Here is an 11,682-nt window from a genome sequence, read left to right on the forward strand (position 1 = left end):
TCATTTGGAATTCAGATTTCTAAGGGACCTTCTTGCAGTTCCTATCACTTGCACTGGATGTCAACAGCCTTTAGAAATTGGTTGAGGTTATTCCTTTGTGTAATGAAGAAGTACAGCCATCTTGAACGAGGGTCACTTGAAGTGTACTGTTAGATAGAGGCGCGTGACCAGAAAGCATGCTACAGTTTGTTTTCCTCCTGAATTGAACACACATCATCCCGTCTTCAATTTTATCAATTATTTACGTTAAAAAATACCTGATGTTCTATTACAAAAGTAGTTTGACAGGTTTACAGGTAACTTTTGAGATATTGTAGTCACGTTGCGCAAGTTGGAACTGGTGTTTTTCTGGATCAAACGCCAAATAAATGGACATTTTGGATATATATCGACGGAATTAATTGAACAAAAGGACCATATGTGATGTTTATGGGACATATTGGAGTGCCAACAAAAGAATCTCGTCAAAGGTAAGGCATGAATTATATTTTTATTTCTGCGTTTTGTGTCGCGCCTGCAGGGTTGAAATATGGTTTCTCTCTTTGTTTACGGAGGTGCTATCCTCAGATAATAGCATTGTTTGCTTTCACCGAAAAGCCTTTTTCAAATGGGACATGTTAGCTGGATTCACAACAAGTGTAGCTTTAATTTGTTATCTTGCATGTGTGATTTAATGAAAGTTTGATTTTTATAGTAATTTATTTTTGGCTCTCTCTGCATTTTCTATTGGTGCTCTGCATTTTCCATGGCTTTTGGCGAGCATCCCACATATCCCAGAGAGGTTAACGAGCGTCCCCCATATCCCAGAGAGGTTAACGAGCGTCCCACATATCCCAGAGAGGTTAACGAGCGTCCCACATATCCCAGAGAGGTTAACGAGCGTCCCCATATCCCAGAGCGGTTAATTTTCTTTTGGTGCTCTGCATTTTCCGAGCATCCCCCATATCCCAGAGAGGTTAACGAGCGTCCCACATATCCCAGAGAGGTTAACGAGCGTCCCCCATATCCCAGAGAGGTTAACGAGCGTCCCCCATATCCCAGAGAGGTTAACGAGCGTCCCACATATCCCAGAGAGGTTAACGAGCGTCCCACATATCCCAGAGAGGTTAACGAGCGTCCCCCATATCCCAGAGAGGTTAACGAGCGTCCCCCATATCCCAGAGAGGTTAACGAGCGTCCCACATATCCCAGAGAGGTTAACGAGCGTCCCCCATATCCCAGAGAGGTTAACGAGCGTCCCCCATATCCCAGAGAGGTTAACGAGCGTCCACCATATCCCAGAGAGGTTAACGAGCGTCCCCCATATCCCAGAGAGGTTAACGAGCGTCCCACATATCCCAGAGAGGTTAACGAGCGTCCCACATATCCCAGAGAGGTTAACGAGCGTCCCCATATCCCAGAGAGGTTAACGAGCGTCCCCCATATCCCAGAGAGGTTAACGAGCGTCCCACATATCCCAGAGAGGTTAACGAGCGTCCCACATATCCCAAAGAGGTTAACGAGCGTCCCCATATCCCAGAGAGGTTAACGAGCGTCCCCATATCCCAGAGAGGTTAACGAGCGTCCCCCATATCCCAGAGAGGTTAACGAGCGTCCCCCATATCCCAGAGAGGTTAACGAGCGTCCCCATATCCCAGAGAGGTTAACGAGCGTCCCCATATCCCAGAGAGGTTAACGAGCGTCCCACATATCCCAGAGAGGTTAACGAGCGTCCCACATATCCCAGAGAGGTTAACGAGCGTCCCACATATCCCAGAGAGGTTAACGAGCGTCCCACATATCCCAGAGAGGTTAACGAGCGTCCCACATATCCCAGAGAGGTTAACGAGCGTCCCCCATATCCCAGAGAGATTAACGAGCGTCCCACATATCCCAGAGAGGTTAACGAGCGTCCCCATATCCCAGAGAGGTTAACGAGCGTCCCCCATATCCCAGAGAGGTTAACGAGCGTCCCCCATATCCCAGAGAGGTTAACGAGCGTCCCACATATCCCAGAGAGGTTAACGAGCGTCCCCATATCCCAGAGAGGTTAACGAGCGTCCCCCATATCCCAGAGAGGTTAACGAGCGTCCCACATATCCCAGAGAGGTTAACGAGCGTCCCACATATCCCAGAGAGGTTAACGAGCGTCCCACATATCCCAGAGAGGTTAACGAGCGTACCCCATATCCCAGAGAGGTTAACGAGTGTCCCACATATCCCAGAGAGGTTAACTAGCGTCCCACATATCCCAGAGAGGTTAACGAGCGTCCCACATATCCCAGAGAGGTTAACGAGCGTACCCCATATCCCAGAGAGGTTAACGAGCGTCCCACACATCCCAGAGAGGTTAACGAGCGTCCCCCATATCCCAGAGAGGTTAACGAGCGTCCCCATATCCCAGAGAGGTTAACGAGCGTCCCCATATCCCAGAGAGGTTAACGAGCGTCCCACATATCCCAGAGAGGTTAACGAGCGTCCCACATATCCCAGAGAGGTTAACGAGCGTCCCACATATCCCAGAGAGGTTAACGAGCGTCCCCCATATCCCAGAGAGGTTAACGAGCGTCCCACATATCCCAGAGAGGTTAACGAGCGTCCCACATATCCCAGAGAGGTTAACGAGCGTCCCCCATATCCCAGAGAGGTTAACGAGCGTCCCACATATCCCAGAGAGGTTAACGAAATAGGGCTATCTTCTGTATATCCTCCCTACAACACTTTTTTGGTACCTACATGATTCCATATGTGTTATTTCATAATATTGATGTCTTTACTATTATTCTACAATGTAGAAAATTGTTTTTTTTTTAAATAAGAAAAACCCTTGAATGAGTAGGTGTGTCCAAACCTTTGACTGGTACTGTATAAAACTGCTCAAAAAAATAAAGGGAACACTAAAATAACACATCCTAGATCTGAATGAATGAAATATTCTTATTAAATATTTTGTTCTTTACATAGTTGAATGTTCTGACAACAAAATCACACAAAATAATCCATGTAAATCAAATTTATCAACCCATGGAGGTCGGGATTTGGAGTCACACTCAAAATTAAAGTGGAAGACCAAACTACAGGCTGATCCAACTTTGATGTAATGTCTTGCAGGAACTGCGGACACACTCCAGCCACATGAGGTCTAGCATTGTCTTGCATTAGGAGGAACCCAGGGCCAACCGCACCAGCATATGGTCTCACAAGGGGTCTGAGGATCTCATCTCGGTACCTAATGGCAGTCAGGCTACCTCTGGTGGGCACATGGAGGGCTGTGCAGCCCCTCAAAGAAATGCCACCCCACACCATGACTGACCCACCGCCAAACCGGTCATGCTGGAGGATGTTGCAGGCAGCAGAACATTCTCCACGGCATCTCCAGACTCTGTCACGTCTGTCACATGTGCTCAGTGTGAACCTGTTTTCATCTGTGAAGAACACAGGGCGCCAGTGGCGAATTTGCCAATCTTGGTGTTCTCTGGCAAATGCCAAATGTCCTGCACGGTGTTGGGCTGTAAGCACAACCCCCACCTGTGGACGTCGGGCCCTCATACCACCCTCATGGAGTCTGTTTCTGACCGTTTGAACAGACACATGCACATTTGTGGCCTGCTGGAGGCAGCAGGCCACAAATGTGCATGTGTCTGTTCAAACGGTCAGAAACAGACTCCATGAGGGTGGTATGAGGTCATTTTGCAGGGCTCTGGCAGTGCTCCTCCTGCTCCTCCTTGCACAAAGGCGGAGGTAGCGGTCCTGCTGCTGGGTTGTTGCCCTCCTACGGCCTCCTCCACGTCTTCTGATGTACTGGCCTGTCTCCTGGTAGCACCTCCATGCTCTGGACACTACGCTGACAGACACAGCAAACCTTCTTGCCACAGCTCGCATTGATGTGCCATCCTGGATGAGCTGCACTACCTGAGCCACTTGTGTGGGTTGTAGACTCCGTCTCATGCTACCACTAGAGTGAAAGCACCGCCAGCATTCAAAAGTGACCAAAACATCAGCCAGGAAGCATAGGAACTGAGAAGTGGTCTGTGTTCACCACCTGCAGAACCACTCCTTTATTGGGGGTGTCTTGCTAATTGCCTATAATTTCCACCTGTTGTCTATTCCATTTGCACAACAGCATGTGAAATTTATTGTCAATCAGTGTTGCTTCCTAAGTGGACAGTTTGATTTCCCAAAAGTGTGATTGACTTGGAGTTACATCGTGTTGTTTAAGTGTTCCCTTTATTTGTTTGAGCAGTGTATATACAGTTGGGCAAAAAAGTATTTAGTCAGCCACCAATTGTGCAAGTTCTCCCACTTAAAAAGATGAGAGAGGCCTGTAGTTTTCATCATAGGTACACTTCAACTAGGTAGGTACATAGGTACATTTGGGCCAGTTTACCAGCGTTGGTCCCTCCTTTAGACAAGGGAAGAAGAGCTATGTAAAGGGCTCAATTATATCATTCTGAGCATATCCAATGTGTCTGCATCCAACGTAAAACAAATGTTTGCCTTCCACACAAAATTACTTCTTTACTTATTTTAGGTTTTAGGAAGTGTGTAGGTTTCATTCTTTATCGTAGAACTATGAAAGTTATGTATTTAGATCTGCGTGCTTAAGACAAATTCAGCAATTGCTTTGCCATGTCTGTGCTGTGAAGCAGTCAAGCTGGATAAATGTTTTTCTATGGACCGCCCCTTTGACTTAATGTTGCAGTCAAGTTATATAAATGGATGTAATGATGCAGTCAACCACCAGAGGGAGGCAAATACAAGTTTATTCGATAGAGGACATTTACATGGCCCTAGGAAGGTCTGGAACTAGGATTAAGGGAGACAAGTTTTTGAATACTATATCTCTTGACACATTGATGAAAATAGTAATGGCCTCTAAACCTTCAAGCTGTATACTGAACCATATTCCAACTAAACTACTGAAAGAGCTGCTTCCTGTACTTTGCCCTCCTATGTTGAACATAATATACGGCTCCCTATCCACTGGATGTGTACCAAACTCACTAAAAGTGGCAGTAATAAAGCCTCTCTTGAAAAAGCCCAACCTTGACCCAGAAAATATAAACAACTAAATTGGCCTATATCGAATCTCCCATTCCTCTCAAAAAATGTTGAAAAAGCTGTTTGCACAGCAACTCACTGCCTTCCTGAAGACAAACAATGTATACGAAACGCTTCAGTCTGGTTGTAGACCCCATCAGAGGACTGAGACTGCACTTGTGAAGGTGGTAAATTATATTTTAATGGCGTCAGACAGAGGCTCTGCATCTGTCCTTGTGCTCCTAGACCTTAGTGCTGCTTTTGATACCATCGATCACCACATTCTTTTGGAGAGATTGGAAACCTAAATTGGTCAACACGGACAAGTTCTGGCCTGGTTTAGACATTATCTGAAAGATATCAGTTTGTCTCTGTAGATGGTTTGTCCTCTGACAAATCAACTGTAAATGTTGGTGTTCCTCAAGGCTCCGTTTTAGGACCACTATTGTTTTCACTATATATTTTACCTCTTGGTGATGTGATTTGGAAACTTAATGTTAACTTTCACTGCTATGCGGACGACACACAGCTGTACATTTCGATGAAACTTGGTGAAGCCCCAAAATTGCACTCCCTGGAAACCTGTGTTTCAGACATAAGGAAGTGGATGGCGGCAAATGTTCTACTTTTAAACTCGGACAAAACATAGATGCCAGTTCTAGGGCCCAAGAAACAAAGAGATCTTCTGTTGACTCTGACAATTAATCTTGATGGTTGTACAGTCGTCTCAAATAAAACAGAGAAGGACCTCGGCGTTACTCTGGACCCTGATCTCTTTTTTGACGAACTTATAAAGACTGTTTCAAGGACAGCTTTTTCCATCTACATAACATTGCAAAAATTAGAAACATTCTGTCCAATATGATGCATAAAAATGTATCTATGCTTTTGTCATTTCTAAATTAGACTACTGCAATTCTCTACTTTCCAGCTACCCGGATAAAGAACTAAATACACTTTAGTTAGTGCTGAACACGGCTGCTAGAATCTTGACTAGAACCAAAAAAAATGATCATATTACTCCAGTGCTAGCCTCTCTACACTGGCTTCATGTTAAGGCTAGGGCTGATTTCAATGTTTTACTGCTAACCTACAAAGCATTACATGGGCATGCTCCTACTTATCTTACCGATTTGGTCCTGCCGTACACACAGTATATAGACCTATACTCACTGGTAGAGTATACAGACCTGTACTCACTGGTAGATTATACAGACCTGTACTCACTCAGTAGAGTATACAGACCTGTACTCACTGGTAGATTATACAGACCTGTACTCACTGGTAGATTATACAGACCTGTACTCACTCGGTAGAGTATACAGACCTGTACTCACTGGGTAGATTATACAGACCTGTCCTCACTGGTAGAGTATACAGACCTGTACTCACTGGTAGAGTATACAGACCTGAACTCACTGGTAGAGTATACAGACCTGTACTCACTGGTAGATTATACAGACCTGTACTCATTGGTAGATTATACAGACCTGTACTCACTGGTAGAGTATACAGACCTGTACTCACTGGTAGATTATACAGACCTGTACTCATTGGTAGAGTATACAGGCATGCATTGCTGTAAAATATTTCCGAATTGAACGAGAGTTGCGGTGCACAGTGCACTATTCAGATGCTGGAATTGTTTTTGGATGAATGTGCGAAGGTATCCTACTTTTTTAAATGATTGGTTTGGTTCATTAAAAGGTAATACCTTTTTACTGGCCTCTGCCTGCGGCCTCTAAATCACTAAGTCCGACCCTGAACCTCATCAAACTTCACTGGCTCCCTATCCAATTCCATATAAACTTCAAGACCCCTCAAAACACCTCTTTCAGAAAGTATATGGTCTTTGATTGACTCATTTACATTAAATGTTTGGCCATTTAGCGGAGACTCTTGTACTTATCAACTTACAGTCAGTGCATTCAACCAAGGTTGAGAAAGAAAACACATATCAGTCATAGCAAGTAAAAAGCTTCTGTAACCAGTACTGAAAATGTTGTTGTAGTTAACAATACATTGGTCTTCAAAATAATTGTAATTACAAGATAGCTTATGATATATTCTGATAGTGCCAATACAATACTGAGCTATTCATGGGAACTCGATGGCAGAGCAATGAAGCACAGTGCAATACAGTGAAAGGGACTGTTAAACTGTAAGAAAATTATTTTTACAGTATTTTACTGTAATTACAAGGGATTAGAGGAAGCAGGTTGGATGGAAGGCATTTGCATATTACATAATATTATTGAATACTAGAGGCCTAATCAAATGCTTCCAAACTGGTTGTGATTACAGTGCAAAACAGATTAAATGGACATGGGTAAATTGTGAAGCATTAAAAGGTCTTAACACCCACTACCACTATAGTGATGTTACATTTGATATCGCCGCTCTGAGGCATGTGTCGGAATCGCTTAATTTATTTTGTAGCAGTGTGCTGATGCCTGTCTAGCTTTATCAGAAGCACGTGATCAATGACGTTCAAATCTTTGTTTCGCCGAACAACCACCTGATTGGTTTGGCATTGGTTTCCGTGGAAGACAAAAAGGCTACACTGCTCATGCGCTACAATACGTGTGACATTATCTCTAATAATTTGACTATTCTAAATTCTTATGACCAGCAGGTGCCACTAGTGTACACTGTGTTGATCAATGTCTCAAGTAATGAACCTATTTTTGACACAATTGGCTGGAAAGCCTCAACTGTAAAGGAAGCTTTGTTCCCCATCACAGAGACCTCTTTCTTGTACACAATATATTTAGGGAACTACTACCACATATCACTTAAATTGGTACAGGCCACGCAGTAACGGATGCAACAAATACAGCCACTTTCAAGGCAAGTCTTAGAATGTGTTAATGACTCAATATCTTCCCAAAGCACATGAAACCCTACCTCTTCAAAGAGTATCTTAAATAATCCTCCACCTCACTTTGACACCCCCCCCCCCCCATTTGTATTTTTTTGATAAAATAATAATCCTGAACCAGCACTTGACTCCCCCCCCCCTTGCTGGCTCTGACTTTGCTGATAGTTACTGTATTGAGGAACGTGTAGTTACTATGCCGTGACATGCTTGTCCCACCTAGCTATCTTACGATGAATGCACTAACTGTAAGTCGCTCTAGATAAGAGCATCTGCTAAATTACAAAAATGTAATACCATGCACCCACTAGTGTTGAAAAAGAATTGGGCTCTCATGGTATGCTACTGTATTCTAAATTTCAGTAAATTACTAGCAGCAATTAGCTAATAGATGATAGAGTATCAGAACAAAATTTGTAAAATCACTAAAGTGCACTATATTACCATATTCTGTGTGGATACAGCATTCTTACTCATGGGTGCAACTAATATAGCCTCTTACAAGGCACGCCTTAAAATATGTTAATGAGCCAGAGACTTTCCCCGCCCACAACATTTCCCCACAATGTACCATAATGAATACTGTAAAACACATTTACAGTATTTTACAGCGCATTCTACTGTGTACTGCCATTGAAATTACAGAAAGGTTGTACAGTGTGCTGTAAAACAAATGTGCAGTATTTTACTGTGCATTCTACAGTAATTTATTGCATTCAGTTTATACAGTATTGTACTGTTGACTAATACAGTAGGTTACTGATAAAATTACAAAAACGGTGTAGAGTATGCAGACAAGGATTGAACAAGTGCAGTGCCTTTTGACGGCAGCAATATTTTGCTACTGTAGAAGAACATTATTGTGTTTTGTGTTTTGTTATGTAAGGTATGATGTTTAGACATTGCTTCCTGTATTCTCTGACACTCCCTCTCTCTCAAGGCAGGACATGACCAGTGCAGAAGCAGTAACTTCAGCTGCAGCCTACAGGCTTTGTGATGGTATGCCCAAAGAATTCCTGTCCCACATTCATTTCACTTTGCCTCTTCGGGACACCCATATGCCTATCCCTCTCCAACCAGCTCTACTGCTCTCTGATTATATCCCTGTCTTTATACTATCACCATTGTTACTGTCAAACAGAGAGACAAGGATTGAGTCCCAAATGTCACCCTATTCCCTATAGTGCACTACTTTTGACCAAGGCCTGCACAACAATATAAATAGGATGTTATTTGGGGCAAATTCAAGTATTTACGTATCTGACTACACTGTCACGGGAGACAGGGTGAGGCAAAAACCATGCAGTCATCTCAGAACAAAACAAAACACAGAAATGATCGACAAGTATCCAACGACAACAGAAAATAAAAGTTTAAAACGTGTCAGCCCCTTGCTGTCAACTAGCACAGTTCAGTGAGGTGCTGAAATCATTCATGATTTATCTCAAATGCATTCAGTCCCAGAATTGAATATAGGCCAGATGACCACTACAGTACTTACTCAGTTCATGGTGACAGTTTTAGCTTCCCAGACAAAATATGAAACACTTTGCTTAGTGAAAAGACTTTGCTGAGTGTTAGAGTGGTTAACTCTTACCACTGACCTTGCAGCCGCTGTAAAGCCTCAGAGAGATGTATTCCTGTGTATTCTGACATAGGGTAGAGGGCATTTTAGTACGACATCTGGGAACGGTTTGTCACAGCTCCACAGAAGCTGTGTGTGTGTCTGTTTGGACAGGCTTTGTTAACACATTTCATAAGGAATAGTATCCAGTGGTAAAGACTATAGAAACTGGATCTGAGCAGAATGTGTTTATTCAAGTTGAATAGATATCTACACATTATTTCTGACATTTAGATTTAATTCAACAAAATGAGCATTCTAGATAATATGACAACACTTACTGCTTCTATGATTTTGGATCAAGGCTATATGGAAAGGATCCTGCTTGCTTCTTTGACTTGGTTTTAGCCTGGTTTAGCCCACGTTTATCACACCGTCAGCCTTAGTTTGTCCTGGTTTTCTCCAGGTTAGTCTTCCTCAGATCCCTGCAGTCAGTCAGTGTGTGAGTGTCATCCTCCTCCAACTCTCCCCCTAACACTGAACACTGCTGCCTGCCTGCTGTCTGCAGAGAGACTAGGTCTTCAAAACAAGTGGAGTGGAGAGAGGGAGGGAGGAAGAGGGGGAGGGTTGGAGAAATAAAGGGAGGAGCACAGATTGTGACCTATAGGGATGAAAGAAAAATAACAACAAAACGAGAGAGAAAGGGCAGATACAAGGAGAGAGAGAGCAACTTGAGAGGACTAGAGGGGAGAGCGGGGAGAGAGAGAAAAGAGACACACAGAGATAGGGAGAGAGAGCAATGAAGGGACCCAGAGGACAGAGAGAAAAAGTAGAATGCACAGTAAAATACTGTACATTTGTTTTACAGCACACTGTAAGAGCTTCCTGTAATTTCAAGTTATACAATGTAGAATGCACAGTAAATGCACAACATCACAGTGCTACATTAGCTGTACCAATGGAAGTGATATGTGGTAGAAGTTTCCTAACAATTAAATGTATATAGGGAACAGGTCAGAGTGGTAGTGGGTCTTAAACGTTTTACTGCTTAACCCGTTACCCATGTCCAGTTTATCTGTTTTGCTCTGTGATTACAGCCAGTTAGGAAGCTTTTGTTTTGGCCTCTAGAAGTGCAAGTGATACACAACACCAAGTATGAATTAATATGCTGTAATGTGCAAATGACTGCAGCCAACCTGCTTGCTGTAATGCCTTGTAATTACAGTAAAATACTGTAGAAATAATGTTGTTAGAACTTTAAAGTCACTTTTACTGTTCTGTGTGTTATTGCTCTGGCTTCAAATTACCATTAATATCTCAGTATATGATTGGATTGGATCTAGTCAGAGATACATCGTAAGATATGTTGCTGTAGTTACAATTACACTGAAGACCAACGTATGCTTAACTACAACATTTTCAGTAACAGTTGATATGACTGATATGTGTTTTCTCTCTCAACCTTGGTTGAATGCACTGACTGAAAGTTGATAAGTACAAGAGTGTCCGCTAAATGGCCAAAATGTAAATCGAAAAATGAAAACTTGCAAAGAAGACTGGGTAATATGTCACTGGGTCGGTAATTACAGTAATATATATATTCCAGTAATATACTGTAAATTAGATTATAGCAATGGTTTCCAAACTTTTTATAGTCCTGTACCCCTTCAAACATTCAACCTCGAGTTGCGTACCCCATCTAGCACACTCTCAAATGTTGTTTTTTGCCATCATTGTAAACCTGCTACACACACACTATACGATACATTTACATAAAAATTTGTGTGAGTTTATATCACAACCCGGCTCATGGGAAGTGACAAAGAGCTTTTATAAGACCAGGGAATAAATAATAATATAATAATAATCAATAGTTTTGCTCTTTATTTAACCATCTTCCATATAAAACCTTATTTGTTCATTAAAAATAGTGAATAACTCACCACAGGTTAATGAGAAGGGTGTGCTTGAAAGGGATGCACATAACTCTGCAATGTTGTATTGGAGAGAGTCTCAGTCTTAAACCATTTCCTCAGACAGTCTGTGCCTGTATTTTGTTTTCATGCTAGTGAGGGCTGAGAATCCACTCTCACATAGGTACGTGGTTGCAAAGGGCATCAGTGTCTTAACAGTGTGATTTGCCAAGGCAAGAAACTCTGAGCGCAGCCCTATCCAGAAATCTGGCAGTGACTTCTGGTTAAATTACATTTTCACAGAACCG

The 11,682-nt window shown here is 42.7% G+C and overlaps 1 protein-coding gene across 3 annotated transcripts in view; it reads right to left on the reverse strand.

Annotated features, from left to right (window-relative positions):
- c1qtnf1 (C1q and TNF related 1) overlaps positions 1-10,032 on the reverse strand; it is a 28,738-nt gene extending 18,706 nt beyond the window's left edge. The window contains exons 1-2 of one of the 3 annotated variants that reach the window (XM_064933730.1): positions 9,803-10,032; positions 9,502-9,546 (exon numbers count right to left, since the gene is read on the reverse strand). The gene's annotated coding sequence lies outside the window, so the exon portion shown is untranslated. Of the gene's footprint in view, positions 1-9,494; positions 9,547-9,802 lie in introns of all 3 variants that reach the window. The other 2 variants (XM_064933731.1, XM_064933729.1) reach the window with 2 other exon arrangements.
- Positions 10,033-11,682: the final 1,650 nt, after the last annotated feature.

Source organism: Oncorhynchus masou, chromosome 24 (genome assembly GCF_036934945.1).
Source record: "Oncorhynchus masou masou isolate Uvic2021 chromosome 24, UVic_Omas_1.1, whole genome shotgun sequence".
Taxonomy (NCBI): domain Eukaryota; kingdom Metazoa; phylum Chordata; class Actinopteri; order Salmoniformes; family Salmonidae; genus Oncorhynchus; species Oncorhynchus masou.